This window comes from Mustela nivalis (genome assembly GCF_964662115.1).
Source record: "Mustela nivalis genome assembly, chromosome: 5".
Classification (NCBI taxonomy): Eukaryota; Metazoa; Chordata; class Mammalia; order Carnivora; family Mustelidae; genus Mustela; species Mustela nivalis.
In genome coordinates, this window is record NC_139024.1 from 35923646 (window position 1) to 35945554 (window position 21909).

Here is a 21909-nt window from a genome sequence, read left to right on the forward strand (position 1 = left end):
CCCTTTTAGGTATAGGCAAGATCAATGCAGAAAAATGAGCAGTTCCAAGAATGCAGTACCATGTCAAAGCTGACTTAATGCAATGAATTACAAACATATACTGGGGGAAAAAAACAGCTTAAATTTTTATTTCAAATCTATAATGTGAGATTTTTAAACTGGTTTTAATAAATGTAATAATGTGTTTCTACCCAATGAAGTTGAAATAGGAATTGGTTATATTTTTCTTCAATCGCCATCTTAAAAAGACTCTAAATAGAATTTATGCTTATGCTCCATCGGGGCAGACATTTTATCTGTGTCATTGTTCATAGTTGTATCCTCAACAACTAGAGCAATATCTGCTATGTGATAGATGCTCAATAAATATTCATTGATTAAATAAATCAATAAATGTTCTTTTAAATTTTTTGTTGCTTCTCCCAAATGTATTATGCACAAATCCAATAAATTTCTAGTCACTTTCTATTATTAAATTCAATGTACAGCTTCAATTTGAAAGTGTATTTATTTTAGGGTGCCTGGGTAGCTCGGTCAGTTAAGCAACTGCCTCTTGATTTTGGCTCAGGTCATGATCTCAGGGTTTCTGCACTCAGTAGGCAGTCTACTTGAGATTCTCTTTCTTCCTCTCCATCTTCCCCTCACCCTACCTGCACTCTCTCTCTCTTCAAAATAAATACATCTTTTTAGGAAACTGTATTTTAAACTTTACCACCTCTCATACCTTCAGGACAAACTTGAGCTGGGATTCTGGACTACAGGTTATAAAGGAGAGGCATGGTCTGGCTCTGAGTTATCTGTCTCTTTTCTATCCTCAAGGCCCAGTCCCTTTTGTGTACTGGGCAGAGAGGAAAGTTGACTAAGCCTTGTAAGGTACCACAGTGTAGTTATAACTTTCTTGAAGTTTCTCTGGACAACACTGAAGAACAAAGATGCTGTTTGTAGGCTGAGCTCAAATGCCGGTTCTCTCGTGGGAAAATGTGTAATTTTTTCAGTGTCCCCTTCATTCACTTCCTTCCTCACAGTTATTTTGTGACACCCCCTGTGGGATATCCTCTAAAGCCCAATGTTCTCTTACCTTCAGCTGGATGCAGGAACCTCTCACTGTGCACCTGCTTGGCAATTTGATCAGAGTGGGGCATATATTTGTAACTGTGTAAAATTATAGTAATATATTTTCAAAAATATTTCATATATATTTTATGTTCAATGATTAAAATTAGATTTCTTTGAGAGCCAGATGAAGAGCCATAGACATTTTCAAAACCTCAGAATCTGAGATGTTTTATTGCATATTTAATAAGCTATTGAACAAGTTTTCTTTATGTCATTGGCAATGCATTATAAAAATCTTTTAACTGATCTTTGATTCTTAATTTTGTTGAAATGTATAAGCAGAAGGAGCTCTGTCTTTCACAGTGAACTCCAACTTCACTCCACTTGAGACTATTGCATTTATGTGAATTACAAGGCTCTTGTAATGGGAAATGAAACACTGGTAACACACACACACACACACACACACACAAATACATAACAGTTACACTGCTCTCATCTATGTGATTGATGTGTAAAAATCACTACATTTTCCCCAGATAAAATGAAGTATTTTGGAATTTTGGAATGGTAACTTCCCTTCAAAAAACTCAAGATGGTTTTGTATTCATGGTATTTTTTTGAGCTAATGTATAATTTTTACATTAAAAATAAGGAGCTAATATATAAACATGACATGTGCCTTGTCACTCACATACAGCTTCACAGAAGGTTTTGCCTATAGAAAAATTCTCTGAAACACTAGGAAATAAGAGCAAGAAAGAGAGTGAAAGGGAACTCTAAAAGAGTGACAAGAAAAATGATTATGATTTTTCACTGCCTATCTGGAGGACTCTCCTTATAGGTGTTTAAAGTGTACTGAAAAAAGTATTACATAACAGAGGCATACCAAAACCATAAAATGTTTGCTAATATCTAAAGCTAAAATCCTTTGCTTTGGAGCAATTCTAGGATTATGAACCTAGAATGGCATTAGAGTTCAATCATAATTGAGACAAAGGACAACAAAACAATGGAAATTAGTTGTCATGGAAAAGAGGGCTCAGTCAACTTCAAAGCCCAGACTCTACCAAGCCTCTCATGTAACTGGTAAGGCATAAAATAAGAGTACTGTAAGTATAAAACCCTGCTCAAGCAGGAGATATGCCTGTGCCCAGGGTTACTTTTATTTTAACATCTTTTTGGCATCAAAGGAGGCAAGAAGAATAGAAAAGTATTTCTTTAAATAGTCAAAAATATATTTTACTGTGGCATTTCCTATATTCTAAATAGTGTAATATAATTTTTCTCAGTAACATATACATTTTTTGATAGTTCCTTTCATATCCAAAGTCCAGAGGAGAGAAAGGGCAGGATTACTTAGTAAGATACAGATTTTGTTTCTGTGGTCTTAGGTTGATAACCTAATGGATATAGTTTTTGTTGTTTTGTTTTTCCTAGAATAACTTAATATACTTTCATGTATATGACAATACAAGCCCAGCAGCGAAAATCCAAATTTATTTCCCCAAATTTTGAATATGATTGACTTTGGAAGGTAGTCCTGAAAGAAATTATTTCAATAAGTTTGAGAAACAGAGGCTTCTCACAAAAGTCTCTCACAGGATTTGTCTTTGCTTAAAATATATATTTCATTTGGTTGGTTAATTTTATGCATCAGCTTGACTAGGTTAACAGATGCCTAGAGAGTTGGTAAAATGTTATTTCTGGGTATATCAGTAAGGGTGCTTTTAGAAGAGATGAGCATTTGAATCAGCAGACTAAGTAAAGAAAATCTCTCAACAATGTGGGTACTCATCACCCAATCCTCTGAGGGTTCAACTAGACCATAAAGGTAAAGGAAGAGCAAATTCTTTCTCTTCTTGACCTGGGACATCCAATTTCTAACACCAGACATCAGAGGTCCTCGTATTTATTTATATATATCCTATTGGTTCTGTTTTTCAGAGAACCCTTACTAATACACTTGGTTTTTTAAATACTTTAGTTCATTGATTTCCCTCTTACCTCACTGGTTGCTTCTTTCTAAACTTCATTTTCTGGATAGTTCTCTCTGTGCAAGACTGAATATTATTTTTTTCATAATTAATTTCTCATTTATACTTACCTCTTGATTGATTCTGCACAATCTTGTGACTTTCAATGTAATTGATAAACTATGACTTTCAAAATAAATATATCCAGCTTAGACCACTCTTTTGAGACTCAAATTCTCTATACCAAATTGTCTATTCAGTGTCTCCACATGGATACCTAAATAGTACCTTACCCTTCACATCACAGTATTATTTTTATTCTCCCTCTCAAACCAACTACTTTCTCATTCTTTCTCCCCTCATTAAATGGCACGATGAGTAATCTAGCTGCTCTTCTAAAAATCCAGAAGAATCACCTTTTCTTCTCTTATTCTACCTTATCCTACATCCAAACCTAATTTATCCCACATTATCATTCATGGCTAATAGCTCACCCAAACCTATTGTACTTCTAAATTCACCATAGTGCCTGTGTATTAGGGAACCCAAACTGACACACTCGCTAAGACCCATAAGACCATCAGAGATCTGCCAGCAATCTACTTAAATATCTTACCTAATTATATACCACTTTTCATATTCTTGTCATCTCTTTAACACAAACACACACACAAGCTCTTTTCATTTACGTTTGCATTTCTTATCAGTAGTATGGTCAGAGCTCAGGTTAAAATAAAGAAGTTACCCAGAAACTGCTGAAGGCAGTTGGGTCCATCTTTATGAAAACAGAGATGGTTATGTTAAATTACAGTTTGTTTCTAGATTTCATGCTAGTCTATCACTTCCTTACCAATAATTTCTATGTTCTTAATTACAAGCCTATCTTGTATGAATGATGATTTTAAGAAATCAAGAATAATAAACAATTTCATCATTTAGATTATGAAAATATAGATATAAAACAAGTTACAGGAAGTGAAAATTGTGAATTCTTCTTGGCCGTTACTTGGAAAAATGTGGATATCATCCTCTTAGTGCCTGGTTTGACAGTTCTGTTTCTTCTGGGGGAAGAAACAAAAACCAAACAAACACGAGCCTTTGGCAAGGTTGATCTAGCAGGATATGAAATCAAACACTGAGAAGGCTTTTTAGGAGTCTCTAAAATGTTAAACTTACTATAAATTTCTTATTGCAACACAAAGCATAAACCTAATAAATCAAATCATTTTGGAGAGCCTCAGGTCTAACATTTAGAACCGATAGTAAAAGTGGGTTTTGAGCATAGATGTTCAAGTTTTGGCATTTACAAGAAGGAGTGCAGATAAACAGTAACGTTAGATATTGTTCAGAATACTTAGTTCTTAGAGTTTACAGCATTTGGATAAACCCTCTGATTTTCTGGTGCCTAATGACTCGTGAGTCTGGGACCCTATATTGTTCTTCAAAGAATTCATTTTATTTTATTTTATTTTATTTTGCTTTATTTATTTATTTATTATAACATATAATGTATTATTTGCTTCAGGGGTACAGGTCTGTGAATCATCAGTTTTACACAACTCATAGCACTCACCATAGCACATACCCTCCCCAATGTCCATAATCCTGTCACCCTATCCCTCCCTCTCCCCGCTCTGAGCAACCCTCAGTTTGTTTCCTGAGATTAAGAGTCTTTTATGGTTTGTTTCCTTCCCCCGTTCCATCTTGTTTCATTTTTTCCCTCTCTACCCGCCATGACCCCAGCCCTGCCTCTCATGCTAAGTGAAATAAGTCAATTAAAGAATGTATTTGATTTAACTGCACTCAATGAACAGTTTAACTACTAGTATTATTGAATCTCTACTCTAATTGGAGAACACTGGATACATTGGTGATTACTAGTCGTTCTACAAACATAAGTCATGTTTTGCTCTAAATGCACTAAGCATATTGTCTATACTTCTATTTTCCAATAAAGGGGCCACTAGGCTCATGTGGCTACTATTGCACTTGAAATGTAGTAGGCCTGAACTGAGATATGCTGCAAAATATATATTGTGCCTTGAGCCTTCATGTTAAAAAAACACAACTCATTAACAATTTCTATATTGATAACATATTGAAATATTATGGATTGATGTAGTTAAATAAGAGACTATTAAAATGAACCTGCTTCTTTTTATTATTTTAAATGTGGCTACTAGAAAGTATAAAATTACACATGTGTCTTGCATTACATTTCATTTGGACATGTCTAGTCTGTATATTAAAATATCATTTCATTAAATGGATAGATAGTACATCATAAAGTAGACTTTATTAATGGTTTCCCTGATAAGGTCTCACTAGTCTACAAAATATGAAAAGAAAGAGGGATGCAGACTTAGTGATTCTATTAATGATCAGTGTAATGCTCCATCATCTCGTGTAATATTTTGTCAAGAAAATCAGAAGACTGTAGCATTACTGACCTTTTCTGATCTTTGAATATATTCATAGGAACATGTAATTCTATTTGGTGATATAATATACTACTGGCTCACGGCTATAATGTTCAGTTAAATAGTTAATTTGTTTTTTTTTCTTTTTATTATGAACATTTGCAAACATACAGAAAAACTGAAAGAGACTTCCACTGAATACCCACATACCGAATCACTTAAATTCTACCATTAACAATTTTTTGTCATGAAATATTTATTAAATGTTTATTATGTACTAGGTCTCAGGGTTAAAGTGGTGAATCAGCTTTTCAACTATCTGGAGGACATGGACAAGAAAGCAGATAAACACAAAATACATGGACATATCATTGCACCTTGTGGTGGGTTCTTTAAAAAAAAAAGATTTTATTTTTTTAATAAATAAATTAAATAGAGACAGAGAGAGAGAGTGAGAGAGACAGAGAGATAGAGGAAACATAAGCAGGGGGAGTGGGAGAGGGATAAGCAGACTCTCCACTGAGCAGGGAGCCTGATGTGGGGCTCGATCCCAGGACTGTCATATTGTATATGGTACTCAACTTTGAGGTTGAAAAGTTATCTTCTGAGGATGAGCTCCGGTAGTTGGGGAAGAAGAGCACTGAAACTGAAAGAGAAATCAAAAAAGAAGGAAGAGACTACACAGAGGGCCAGAGGCAGCAAGGAGTTTGTTAGGTTTGAGGAATTGGAAAAACACAAAGCAAACACACACAAACAAACAAAATAGGGGTTAGAAGATAACAGCAGAAAGAGAGGACAATAGGCTTGCCTCAGCTTACAAATACAACTAGGTAACTATCAAATTATCCTACAAACCCTGGAAATTGAACTGATGATTGGAGAAATAAACTCCACAATGAAATTGAACTGATGATTGGAGAAATGAACTCCACAATGAAAGAGAAATAAATATATAGAGAGAAGGGACCACATCAAAGAAGGTAGGAAGTGCAGAGACATGGTTTGGGAGAGGAACAGAATATGGCCACTGTGAGGGGGAGGGAGCTTCAGTAGGGAGAAGAGCCAGAGGCAGAGAAAACAAATCCCAATACCAATTGGCTTGGAAAATGAGAGAGGTCGAATTTCATAGTTCTTGCAACCAGTGGAGTTTAAAGCATGGAGTCTTAAGGTTCAGAAGCAATGGCTAGGATAGAGTATGAAAGGCACTTCACTGCTACTGGAGAGAACACAGGAAAATAGCCTTTGGACATGCAGTGTGGAAACAGTAATCTGAAGAGAGCTTGGAAAACACAGTGGGGAGGTTACTGCTTAACTTGAAGCATATCCCAGGGAAACAACATTCACAGAGAAACCCCCTCCAGTAATAAAGCAACTAGCCAACATAATTTCCCTCTCTCACACCTCAGCACAAGCATAGGGCTACTGGCAGGAACTAGTGTAGCATGAACACTATTTAACTTGCTTATACGAAGCTCCCATCCCCTGTACTCTAGTGGAACCACCTTTTTCAGTCTGTTTTGCCTCAGTCCCAGCTTGGCAGGTCCAATCCCCCAGAAGACTTGTCCATACCCCTACTTACACCATGTCTCCCGACTTGGAAGTTTTGCAGAGGCTCAGTTCCACTGGTGGTGGTAGATCTCATTTCACAAGCAGACCAGAGCACATCCAGAGAAAATGTGCCACATTCAGACCAGGGACAAAACACTGCCCACAACAAAAAGCCTCTGCAGATGACTGACATAAAGGATAAATTGGCCAGGACAGAAGAGCAGAGCACATGTAACACACACTGGAGATACTCCCAGAAGCACCAGGCTCTAGGGAACAGGGACACTACATGGCAGGGCACTACAGTACCTCTTCGTTATAAGGCCATTACCCTCAAGAACAGGTGACATACCTGTATTTCTTAACAAAGGGAAACAGGCACAGAGACTTAAACAAAATGAGAAGACAGATAAATTAGTTTCAAATGAAGGAAGTGTATAAGCCACAGACAGAGATATAAGAGAAAGAGATATAAGTAACATGACTGATGGAGAATTAAAAGTAATGATCATAAGTATACTCGGTGTACTCAATACAACAGTGGAAGACATGAGCCAGACACTTTTCACAGAGATAAGAAATAGCAAAGTAGAGATAATGGGCTGAGTGAACAAAATGAGAAACATACGTGATAGAATAAACAGCAGGCTGGAAGAAACAGAGGAACAAATTAGTGACTTAGAAGACAGAGTAATGGAAAGTAATCAAGATGAATAAAAGAGAAATAAATATATATATATAAACAAAATGAAAAAAGACAGGGAACTCAGTGACTCCATCAAACACAGTAGCATTCATATTATAGGAGTCCCAAAAGAAGAAGAGATAGACAAGGGGCAGACAATTTATTTGAACTTGGGGAAGGAAACAAATATCCAGATCCAGGAGGCAGAGAGAATCCTCAACAAAATCAACAAAAGAAGATCTACATCAAGATATATTATAATTAAATTGGAAAAATATAATGATAAAGGAAACAACAAGAATAACGGCGATGACAACAACCATAAAAGCAGTAAGAAAAAAGAAGACAATAACAGACACATGAAATCCCATAAATCCATTAGGGATTTTTTTCAGCAGAAAATTTCCAAAACAGAAGAAAATTATATGATATATTCAAAATGCTAAATGAGAAAAATCTGCAGCCAAGAATATTATATCCAAGAAGGCTATCATTTAGAATAGAAGGAGAGAAAAATCTCAGACAAATAAAAACTAAAGGAGTTCACGAACACTAAACCGGGCCTGAAGGAAATATTAAAGGAGACTCTATGGAAAGGAGAGATTAAAAGTGACAGTATAAAAGTTGGAAACACAAAAGTAGGAAAAATGAGCGTTTCTGTAAAAAAATTGGTCAAGGAAACCATAAAATAAAACGATGTGAAATATGACAACTTATACATAAAATGTATGAAGCAGAGTAGTAAAGAATGGATTCAGACTTAAACAAACATTAACTTAATACAGACTGCTACATGCAGAAGATGTTACATACAAATCTAATGGTAACCACAAATCAAAAATCACTAATTAATATGGAAAAAATAAAGAGAAAGAAACCCAAATATATTACCAAAATGAACAGCAAAACATTAAAGAGAGATAAACAAGAAAAGATCAGAGAAAATATTCAGAAACAACCACAACACAAATAATAAAGTGACAATAAATATGTATCTGTCAATAATTACTTTGAATGTAAACAGACGAAATACTCCAATCAAAGGACATGGATGACAGACTGGATAAAACAAATAAACACTCAAGACACATCTATAGTTGCCTATAAGACACTCATTTTAAACCAAAAGACACCTGCAAACTGAAAGAGTGGGGATGAAGAAACATCTATCATGCAAATAGCTGTTAAAAGAAAGTCAGAGTATCAATACTTATGTCAGAAAAAACAGACTTTTTTTTAAAGATTTATTTATTTATTTATTTGACAGACAAAGATCACAAGTAGGCAGAGAGGCAGGAAGAGAGAGAGGAGGAAGCAGGCTCCCTGCTGAGCAGAAAGCCTGATATGGAGCTTGATCCCAGGACCCTGGGATCATGACCAGAGCTGAAGGCAGAGGCTTTAACCCACTGAGCCACCCAGGCGCCCCATGAAAAAACAGACTTTTAAACAAAGACTGTAACAAGAGACAAAGAAGGACACATATAATAATAAAGGGGATAATCCAACAAGAAGATATAATGTATATATCCATGCATCAAATATAGGAGCACTCAAATACATAAAACAGTTAATAGCAAAAACAAAGGAACTAATAGATAATAAGACAATAATAGTAGGGGAGTTTAATACCCCATTTTTATCAGAGGATAAATCATCTAAACAGAAAATCAACATGGAAACAATGGCTTTGAATGACAAACTGGACCAGATGAATTTAACAGATATATTCAGAATATTACATCTTAAAACAGCAGAATACACATTCTTTTCAAGTGTACAGGGAACATTCTCCAAAACAGATCACATATTAGGTCACAAAACAAGCCTCAACAAATTCAAGAAGATCAAATCATACCATGCATTTTTTCTAACAAGAATCCTATGAATCTGCAAGTCAGCCACAGAAAGAATCTAGAAGGGCCACAAATACATAGAGGTTAAATAATGTGCTACTAAATGATGAATGCGTCGACCAGGTAATAAGAGAAGAAATAAAAAATACATGGAAACAAATGAAAATGAAAATACAACGGTCTAAAACTTCTGGATACAAAAAAAGAAGTTTTAAGAAAGAAGTTTATAGCAATACAGACCTACCTAAAGAAGCAATAAAAGTATCAAACAACCTAACCTTATGCCTAAAGGAGCTAAAAAGAGAACAAAAACAGAAGTTTAAAGCCAGCAAAAAGAAAGAAATAATAAAGATCAGAACAGAAATAAATGATAAAGAAACTAAAACAAACAAACAAACAAAAACAATAGAACAGATCAATGAAACCAGGAGCTAGTTCTTTGAAAATATCAATAAAACTGATAAACCTCTAGCCAGACTTACCAAGAAAAAAAGAGAAAGGACTCATATAAATAAAACCATAAATAGGAGAGAAGAAATATCAATGAAGACCACAGAAATACAAATAATCATAAGAGAATATTATGAAAAACTATTGGTTAGCAAGTTGGACAACCTAGGAAACTGATAAATTCCTAGCAATACATATAAGCTACCTTCTGATCAAACAGTAAGAAATACAAAATTTGAAAAACTGATAACTAGGAGATAAGCGGAATCAGTAATAAAACAAAACAAAACAAATAAGAACTGCCAATAAGCAAAAGTCAAGGACCACATGGTCTCACAGGGGAATTCTACCAAACAATTAAAAAAGAGTTAATACTTACTCTTCTCAAACTGTCGCTCCCCCGCCAAAAAAAAAAAAAAGAAATGGAAGGAAAATTTCTAAACTCCTTCTACAAGGCCAAAATTATCCTGACACCAAGACCAGATGAAGATTCCACTAAAAAAGACTACAGGCCAATATTCCTGATGAACATAGATGTAAAAATTCTCATCAAAATATTAGCAAACTGAATCTAACCATACCTTCAAAAACTCATTCACAACAATCAAGTGGAATTTTTTCCTGGGATGCAAGGATGGTTCAATATTCACAGATGAATCAATATGTACATCACATTAGTAAGAGAAAGGATAAAAACCATATAATTATTTGAATTGATGCAAAAAAAAAAATCATCCGAAGTATAACATACATTCATGGCAAAACCCTCAATAAAGTAGTTTTAGAGGGAACACACCCCAACATAATAAAGGCCATAAAAAAAAAATCCACAGCTCAAATAATCCTTAATGGGGAAAAAATAAAAGCTTTCCCTATAAGGTCAGAACAAGACAAAGATGTCCACTTTTACCACTTTCATTCAACATAGTGCTGGAAGTCCTAGTCACGGTAGTCAGACAACAAAAAGAATTAAACATCACCCAAATTAGTGAGGAAGAAATAAAATTTTCCCTATTTGCAGATGACAAAAAAATGAAATAGTCCACCAAAAAAAACCTGCTAGAACTGATAAATGGATTCAGTAAAGTTACAGGATACAAAATCGATGTGCAGAAATCTGGTGCACCAATGATGAGTCAGCAAAAAGAAAATTAAGAAATTAAGAAAATAATCTAATTTTATTGCATCAAAAAAAAAAATAAGAAGATACTTAGGAATAAACCTAAACAAAAAGGTGAAAGAGCTATACTCTGAAAACTATAAATACTGATGAAAAAAATTGAAGAAAACACAAAGAAATGGAAAAACATTTCATGCTCATGTACTGGAAGAACAAATCTTTTTAAATCATCTGTACTACCCAAAGCAATTTACATACAATGCAATCCCTAACAAAATACCAACAACATTTTTCACAGAGCTAGAATAAACAATTCTAAAATTTATATGGAACCACATAAGATCCTGAATAGCAAAAGCATTCTTGAAAAGAAAAAACAAAGCTGGAGGCATCAGGATTCTAGACTTTAAGTTATATGATGAAGCTGTAATTATCAGAACAGTATAGTACCAGCAAAAAACCAGACACATAGATAAGTGGAACAGAATAGAAAGCCCAGAAATGAACCCAGAAAGGTGTGGTCGATTAATCTTCAACAAAGCAGTAAAGAATATCCAATGGAAAAAAGTCTCTTCAACAAATGGGGTTTGGAAAAGTAAACAGCAAAATGCAAAAGAAAGGAACTGGACCACTTTCTTACACCATATACAAAAGTAAATGAATTAAGGACAAAATGGATTAAGGACATCAGTGTGAGATCTGAAACCCTAAAAACCTCAGAAAAGAACACGGGCAACACAGGCAGTACTTTTTTTTTTTTTTTTTTTTTTTTTTTTTTTTTAAACATCAGCCATAGCATCTTTTGTCTAGATAGGTCTCTGGAGGCAAGGAAATAAAAGCAAAAATAAACTAGTGGGGCTGTATCAAAATTAAAAGCCTCTGCATAGTAAAGGAAACAATCAACAAAACTAAAAGGCAACCTGTGGAATGGGAGAAGGTATTTGCACATAACATATTTAACAAAGGGTTAGTTTCCAAAATATATAAAGAACTTACAAACCTCAATACCAGAAAACCCCACAAATGATCTAATTAAAAATGGCAGAAGACATGAACAGACATTTCTCCAAAGAAGACATGAGGCCAAGAGACACATGAAAAAATGTTCAGCATCACTAATCATCAGGGAAACATAAAACAAAACCACAGGTAAATACCACCTCAGAATGGCTCAAATCTGTGGCTCAACACAAGATTTCAAGGGTTGCAAGGATGTGGAGAAAAAGGAATCAATGCACTGTGGTGGGAATGTAAACTTGTGTAGCCACTGTGGAAAACAGTACAGAGGTTCCTCAAAAAGTGGAAAATAGAACTACCCAACAATCCAGTAATGGCACTATGGGCAATTGCCTAAAAATACAAAAACACTCATACAAAAGAATGTATGTACTCCTATGCTTACTAGAGTGTTATTTATTATACTCAAATTATGGAAGCAACCTAACTGTCCATCAACTGATGAATGGATAAAAAAGTGGTATATAGTATACACACACACACACACAATTGAACATTATTCAGTTAAAAAAGAATGAAGTCTTGCCATGTGCAATGATATGGATGGAACTAGAGTATAATGCTAAGCAAACTAAGTCACTAAGAGAAAGACAAATATCATACGATTTCACTCATATGTGGTATCTAAGAAACAAAACAAACAAAGGAGAAGAGAGGGAGGGAAGTGGAAGGGAAGGAACAGGGTAGTGAGGAAGAGAGAGAGAGAGAGAAAGAGAGAGAGAGATCAAGAAGTACACTCCTAATTATAGAGAACATACTGATGGTTACTAGAGGGGAGGTGCGGGGGGATGGGTTAAACTGGTGATGAGGATTAAGGACTGCACTTGTCCTGTTGAGAACAGGGTGGTGTATAGAATTGTTGAATCAGTATATTGCATACATGAAACTAATAGAACACTGTGTGTTCAACTGGATTAAAATACAAACTTAAATAAACAACAAAAAAGGAAATAACTTTATGAAACCTAAAAAAAAATTTCTTGAACATTTAGGATAATATGTTATGAAACTTTGAATCTTATTTAAATTAAATCTTATTTAAACTATTTGCTTCTGGGGAACTCTTCTGACACTGACTCTTCTGCCATCAGGGAAAGGGCAATCATATCATTACTGCTAAATGGGGTAAAAGTCCACATTCTACTCATCCTCCATCCATAACCTACAAGTTAGGAGACATTTCTCTACCATTGGTCAGGTGTAGTAAGGCTTCTCACTAGGCTTTCATAGATGCCACCCTGCTTTGTAGGTCAGAGGGGTCTTATTACTGCTTCACATGCCCCTCTTCTCCCACAGTTGGAGACATTGCTCATTAACTCTGGGCTATGGGGAAAGATCTGACTCTTTAGTAAGCCACCTCTGACACCAATCTAGCAGACTGTAGAGGAAGGAATCCTCATTACATCTGGGTGAGGGTACAAGTCTATGTTTCCCTCATGGTCTCCACTGACACGAGGGGCATGAAAGACAGGCAGAAGTTCTTGTTATCATCCAGTGGTAATCAAAGTCCCAGTTCATCATTCAGTCTTCTGGCCTCAATACAACTCAGGGGTGCTCATTATAGCTGAGGGTGGAAGTCTTGGCCCCTATTCAAACTTTGCTTACAAAGGTTATGGTGGGTCCACAGTTTATTCTATGATGTTTGGACAAGAGTAGGTCAATTATTACCTAAATGTTTTCTGGTAGGGTGTCTTTTCTGGTTCTTCAGCTAGAGAGAGAAAGTTTTGATTAAGATTTTCTTATTTTTACCTGCTGGTGTTCTGGGGTTATAAGCTTTTCTACCACCAAATTAATGAAGTATGAGACAAAAAGGAAATCCAGGGAATAAATTGTCATGTTATTTCTTGGTTCAAATGTCCCTAGACAGTCTGCCTTCTTCTCTCTGCATTTCAGAGTATTTTTATGTTTGTTTTATATAATTACCTATGTGTGTGGTTTTTACCTATACCTGATGGGAAGAACAGGAATAAGTGCATCTACTCTATCTTATTGACAACACTGACTTGTTTTAGCACTGTTTTGAGAATCAGAAACTACATGAACATGAATAATTTCCTTACACATATACAAAAGATATGAATTTCTATATACTTATATTCCTTCATATAACCAAAATTATATACTAGCAACTGTTTTTGGATTATCTGAAATATGTCCCATTTTCCATAATACATAAAAAGACAAATCCCTTTAAAGACTGATTACACAGTTTTGTTTATGCAAAGAGACAGGTTTCTCTTACTGAAACAAAACAAACAAAAAAGATTTGACATTAATAATTCTAAAATATTTTATCTATGTTTCCAACATTTAAATGGATTATACCCAATAATAACATTCAGAAGATTATTCTGGGGCAATTCTCAAGGTATGAATTTTCAATAAATATATTACTGTAGTTTTGATAATATATTGGTAAAAATTACAGCATTATTTTTTTCCCTCTCTATAATGCATGACTTTAATATTGGCTGTGAAATTTTCAAGTTTACTTCAACTAGGCTGTATAATTTTTAACTTTAGGAACTTTTATTCCATTCCTTATTTATTTTATTTTATTTTTTTAACTTTTTTTTTTTTAAGATTTTATTTATTTGTCAGAGAGAGAGAGAGAGAGCGAGAGAGCACAAGCACAGGCAGAAAGTGGCAGGCAGAGTCAGAGGGAGAAGCAGGCTCCCTGCGGAGCAAGGAGCCCGATGTGGGACTCGATCCCAGGACGCTGGGATCATGACCTGAGCCAAAGGCAGCTGCTTAACCAACTGAGCCACCCAGGCGTCCCTCCATTCCTTATTTTATTAGATCTTTTATTCTTGTAAGCTATCACAAAAATCTTTGTGGAAAAATAGAGACTGTCTTAAGTTTGATTTTTGTGTGAGGTAGGGATACATCATTAATATGCAAGATGTTTGTACTTTGGGGAACTGGGGCCAAATCAATGGACCTCTTGGAGGCCATTTAAGACCTATTTAGAGTTTTCCCACCCCACAAGATGGAAACCGGATATATTTATTCATTGATTCCTATCTGTTACTGATTGTGAGCTGAACTTGGGGTTATTAACTCCTTACCATCTCTTATGAAGGGAGTTTCAAATATTGTAAAAGACAACCATCATTGTGTAAGAGAATGGAGAGAAAGAAAATTATATGTGCAGGACCCTGATTGTATGTGATACTCTGGAATGAGCATAAGTAAAATACTTTTTTTAAAAAATTGAACAATGTGCTCGCTTCGGCAGCACATATACTAAAAAAATTGAACAAATAAACATCTAATATAAATATGCCTCCGTGTGTTGGAGCAGTCAGAACTCCTTCATTTATAAGTCTTCTACCTTTGGGGAATCTGGGTGGATCCACAGGTGATTCATCTGACTCAGTTTCAGCCCAGGTCATTATCTGAGGATTGTGAAACAACCACACCTCAGAGCTCTGGAGTTGGCTTGAGATTCTCTCTCTCTCCCTCTCGCTCTCCTGTGTCCCTCCCCCCACTCACATGCACTCTCTCTCTCTCAAGTAAATAAATAAATAAAATCTAAAAAAAAAAAAAAAAAGGTCCTCTACCTTTGCTTAGAGAAATTCCAATTTAGAACAAAGGGCTCAATTTTTTTTTTTAAAGATTTTATTTATTTGACAGACAGAGATCATAAGTAGACAGAGAGGCAGGCAGAGAGAGAGAGAGGAGGATGCAGGCTCCCTGCAGAGAAGAAAGCCCAATGCGAGGCTCGATCCCAGGACCCTGGGATCATGACCCGAGCCAAAGGCAGAGGCTTTAACCCACTGAGCCACCCAGGCGCCCCAAAGGGCTCAATTTTTGTTCAGGCAGATACACTGTTTAGGTTTCTTAATTTTAACAAAATGAGGTCCATCTCACTACATATCCATCATTTCTAAAAAGTGACTGCTTTTAAAAAACTAGAATTTTAGCATTGGAAGAAATCAAGATATTCCAGTTATTTTCCTAGTTAGCAACACACAAAATAGTTTTAGTCTCCACTTAAATACTTTGAAAAAACATTAAAATTTATTCGAATCATTGGAGATTATAACAGTTATACTTAAATACTACCTACTACCAATTAATCAGCTAAATTTTGCTTATGTTATGCATATAAAAGAGATAAATATGAAAAAGCTTATTTCACTCAGAGAATTCCTTTGATATTTTTATTATCCACATTTTGGTAGTTTTTCTCTGGCCCTTTGACTACATATACAAAAACAGCACAACCATATAGTCACCATCTGATTACAATTTCATTCAATCATTGCCTTAGACTTTCCCCACTTGTATTTAACGTGTTCTCACCCAGACCCCATCTCTGGACAACTCTGTACTCAGTGTCTTCTCTAGCAATTCCTGCCTCACACTGTTTGCACTTATTCTTCATCATGCGGGTGTCTCTACCATGTGGCTCTTTGCTTTTCCAAAATTACTTCTGAAAATTTCATTATTTTAGATTGCTCTTAGCTCTTTTATACCAGACTGATATTCATAAGTTTCCACATTGTGGATTTGTTCCCTCAGAATTTTGGTAATTTTTTACATGTCTGGGGGTTTAAGAGTATGGCAAACAAATGATTTTTTCCAATACACATATGGATTTAAGCAACTAATTTAAGATACAGTATTTTCCTCAAGGACTTAAGTGATCTATTTAAACTTCTCCAGAAAAGAGAGAAAAAATGTTTTCTGTATTCCTGCTTTATAACCAGAAGTGTTACAATGCAGGATAATATGTTTTTCTTTTCATTCATATATTCAAAATTTAGGGCACCTATCTAATAGCTAAGGGCATGAAATTGACCCCTTTAATTTCTGTTTTTCAATAATTCTTGCCTCTTTGTAACTCTGATTCAGACTGAAATAAAACAAAATCTTAAGTGTCTCATCAATATACACACACACGATCATGTACACCATATGGATGTACACCTGCACACCTTTAAAAAACACCCCCTCATGACAATAAAATTGGCCTATACACTTTATCTGCTCATATAAAGTAGAGTTTAATACACTCTGGCATTGCTGTTTAGGTTACTGACTAAATCTTTTGCCCTTTATTCTCTTTCGCTTTAACCCAGAGGAGTCTATCAAGAGACCATGTATAGAAGTATCAAGTAAAATATATCATAAAAAAGGAACTCTGAGAGCCTAGTGACCTGAAAAAATGTTACTTATAAAACTAATGACCTAAGAATGCCTTTAAATATGAGAGCATCTAGTATGGCAAAGAGACCTTCAAAATGGACTTGTAAGTACTGATCCAGATAGAAGATTAAATAGCACAATATATATTAAAAAGTATAAGGTAAAACAGGAAAATTTGGAATCTTTCATTCCACAGAAGCATTTCACTCACCTACTGAGAAAACTAACTTCTTTTCTTCCTTCTTTCCTCCCTCACTTCCTTCCTTCCTCCCTCCCTCCCTTTCTCCCTCCTTCCCTCTTCTTTCTTTCTGTCTTTCTTTCTTTCTTTTCTCTGTATTTTATGGTTTTCTATTTTGGTGTCCATCTAGTTTACACTTTACCTATATTAAAAAATACTGTATAATATATTTGTATAGCAAGTCAAATATTGATTCATATGCTATCACACTATGCTAAGTAGGATTTTCATGGGCTTATTAGTACAATTAAATAATAAATGTAAATTATGTTCAGATGCTTATACACAGTTTTCTATAAATTTTTGTTTTGTATCTTAAGAATTTCTAACAGATTTCTAAAGTGATTGTTAATATACTAATTGACATTATGGATATTGGTTATACATATTGGTTATGTGGATACATTAAGTCTTCATGTTGGCCATAGTGAATAAAAGTATTGATTTTCGATTCTCTAATCAATAAAATATCGATATGTTTTATAGTCAAGTGGCAAAACCAAAAGGAGTCATCCATAACACCTAGCTAAAGATTAAATCAATAGATGAAGTTCTTATTAGTGTTCAAAATGACAGTTTTATTTTGACAGGAGAAAATATAGTTGTTATGTCCTTTTTCATTTATAATAGTGGGGCAGAGGTCAAATATGCATAATGAATTTGAATTCACAATTTCTTTAGATAAAAAAACCCTTGAAGCTCAGAAATTCATTTTTAAATAGATAGATTATCCCTAGTGTACAGTTCAGTAGACTTCATTAGAAATTATGGATGAGCATTTATAATCCTGAAAGGGACTACAGATCTGTTTATATACAATTCTCTCAATAAACCCATACTATTACACAAGGTACATTTTCTGTGTACATAATCAGCTAGTTGTTTTTCTTTCTACTTTCTGCCATAATTAAATAAATATAAAATGTTTTTTATTCAATTTGTACTTCTCAAGCAATCTTCATAAAGATCCACATAAAGTCTCATAATTAAACCTAATTATGAATAAATTTGTTTCAGATTTGCTTTCTAATTCAGGAACACTAGAAGAAGCAAATGACATCTTTTTATACCAGTTCTGATTTTTTTTACTGTTATTTACTAGATCTAAACAAATGTTTTTAGGCTTGGTAATGTACTTCTTCCAACATATTTTTGTATATTTTTATTCATTTTCATAATCTGGTATCATTAGCAGGAAACTAGTTCATATTAATTGGGAAAGAAACTGGTTGACATAGGAAAAAACAGTTTTGATAATTTTCATAAAGACATATACTATAATTATGATACATTCTCCTTTTGGACTTCCTTTGTAAACTTATTTTCTCCAGTAACAAAATAATATTCTACCTCTTGACTTTGAATAGTTGTATGGAATGCCACTTATTTATGCAATTTCATATTTGAGGAAACTGTTTTCTTATTTTGTGTTATTGCAGATCATATTGTGATGAATATCCTTATAAATAGTTTGGTTTTCTATTTTTTTATAATTATAAATTCCTACATGATGATTTTCTGTTTCAAAGGGCATATGTTATTTTTAGAATTTCTCATTCCCATTTCCACCTTGGTTTTCAGATGTTTGTATCACTTTATAATACCATGAGCAGTGTCACATCAGATTCACTAGTCTGCTCCCTGGTTACACTGGCAAATAGATGAATAAATAGCTCCATAAATAGAACTAGTAGGCAGATTATGGTATTTGAATATTATTTAATTTTATATTTTCACTATAAGTAGGTTTAAACTTTTTTTTAAATATTTTATTTATTTATCTGACAGACAGAGATCACAAGCAGGCAGAGAGGCAGGCAGAGAGGAGGAAGCAGGCTCCCTGCTGAGCAGAGAGCCCGATGTGGGGCTCCATCCCAGGACCCTGAGATGGTGAGCTGAGCCAAAGGCAGAGGCTTAACCCACTGAGCCACCCAGGCACCCCTAAACTTTTTATATTATTAGACATTGATAATTTTTATTGTGTAAAATGCTTATATACTTTACCAAATTACTTTTTTAGAAGGTTCTCCCTCATTTTTTTTTATTAATTGATGTCAATTTGTATTCTGTTGATACTAACAATATACTATGTCCCTCATATGTAATATGCCAATTTTCCTACTGTGTCCTTAAACTTTTATTTTCTTATTTTTTAATAAGATTTAAAAAATTGTTTTGTGCCTTATGTTTTTCTTCTTTTTTAAAAAATGTATTTCAGGTACATATTCTTTCATTTTTAAATGGTTATATTTTGAATCTATAGCAGAAGGCTAAAAAGGGTCAAAGAAAAAATAACCAATTTTACCACTTGGTTTTTACTAAGTTCCAAAGGTTAATGTAGGTATCCTAAGGTCTGCTTTAAACCTTAATCAGAAATGATAATTGAGAATGAACTCTGGTTTCTTTTCAGAGTAAGAGGCATGCTGAACAAGCATGAAAAATACCAGAGATAATTCATTTCTGGGATCAAAAATAGCTGAAAACAATATTTAGTAATGAATTAAAAGAAATTAAATTCATTCTTATATTTCAAAATTATAGAAGTCTATGAGGTTGTTATTGCAAAGAAATACCACTGATGAAAAATCATGAATTTCTGCAACTGATGTTAGAAGAATCAAGAAATTGACACTTAACAGTGAAATAATATGACTTCTTAAATTGTCTGGGTCAAAACAAGAGGATCAATTAATACAAAAAAAGGAACTGGACCAATTCTGGAACAAGATATAGTTCCTTTAATAAATTCTGGCTAAAATATCTTCCAGTCACTTCTTTATTACAAACTGAGAGGTGAAACTACAACCAAATCAGTGACGCTTTATATTGTACACAAAGGTCAACCTCAGAAAACTTCCCAGGTGAGAAGTGGTTACTCTTCACCATGAGTTTACAAAAAAGGGGGTGGGTAGGATATATACCCAGCAGTTTTGGAGGGTTCTATCTAGTAACTGAATACAAAATTCTATCTATATAACAAGGAAAGACCTAAATAAAGAATGTCTTACAGATTACTACAATAAGAGTAAGTGCATTGAACAAATGCTATGAACTTCACATATATCCAGTTCTGCATTTACTATGTTACATGGATTTCTTTTATTATTCCTTTTAATGGTCCCATGAAGAAACTCTAGTTGTATTTATTTTTTATTTTTATTTTATTTTTGTAGTTTCAAGTTTTATTTAAATTCTAGGTATTTGGGGCACCTGGGTGGCTCAGTGGGTTAGATGGCTGCCTTCGGCTTAGGTCATGATCCCAGAGTTCTGGGATGGAGCCCCACATCGGGTTCCCTGCTCAGCAGAGAGGCTGCTTCTCCCTCTGCCTCTGCCTTCCACTCTGCCTACTTGTGCTCTTTATCTCTCTGTCAAATAAATAAAATCTTTTTAAAAAAAGAATTCTAGGTATTTAACGTACAGTGCATTATTAGTTTTAAAAGTAGTATTTAGTGATTCATCACTTACATATAACATCCAGTGCTCATCAAAAGTGCCCTCCTTAATACCTATCACCTATTTAACCTAACCTGCTGCCCACCTCCCTTCCAGCAACCCTCAGTTTATTCTCTATGATTAAGTATTTGTTTTATGGTTTTCCTCTCTCTCTCTTTTTTTTCCCCCATGTTCATCTGTTTTGTTTCTTAAATTCCACAAATAAGTGATTCATATGGTGTTTGTCTTTTTCTGACTTATTTCGCTTAGCATAATACACTCTGGCTCCATCCATGTCATTGCAAATGGCAATATTTCATTCTTTTTGATGGCTGAGTGATGTTCCATTGTATATACATACCACTTCATTATCCATTCTTCAGTTGATGGGCATTTGGGTTCCTTCTATAATCTGGCTATTGTTGATAATGCTGCTATAAACATTGGGTACATATATCCTTAGGATCAAAGTTTTTTATACTTTGGATAAATTCCAAGTAGTACAATAGTGGGAAGAGTGGGGAGAGTTCTATTTTTAACTTTTTGAGGAATCTCCATACTGTTTTCCACAGGGGCTGTGCCAGTTTGCATCCCCACCAACAGTGTTAGAGTATTCCTCTTTCTCTATATCCTTGCTAAGATATGCTGTTTCCTGAGTTGTTCATTTTAGCCATTCTGACAAGTGACATATCACATGGTGGTTTTGATTTCTATTTCCCTGATGATGAGTGATGTTGAGCACCTTTTCATGTGTCTCTTAGCCATCTGCATGTCTTCTTTGGAAAAATGTCTGTTTGTGTCTTCTGACCATTTCTTAACTGGATCGTTTTTTGGGTGTTGTGTTTTATAAGTTCTTTATATATTTTGGAAACAAACTTTATCAGATATGTCATTTGCAAATATTTTCTCCCATTCCACAGATTCCCTTTTAGTTTTGTTGATTGTTTCCTTTGCTGTGCA

At 34.5% G+C, this 21909-nt stretch overlaps 1 long non-coding RNA gene across 1 annotated transcript in view; it reads left to right on the forward strand.

Annotated features, from left to right (window-relative positions):
- Positions 1–2088: 2088 nt before the first annotated feature.
- Positions 2089–21909, forward strand: part of LOC309864288 — a 44095-nt gene continuing 24274 nt past the window's right edge. The window contains exon 1 of the long non-coding RNA XR_014311435.1: positions 2089–2145. This is a non-coding gene — a long non-coding RNA (uncharacterized lncRNA). The remainder of the gene's footprint in view (positions 2146–21909) is intronic.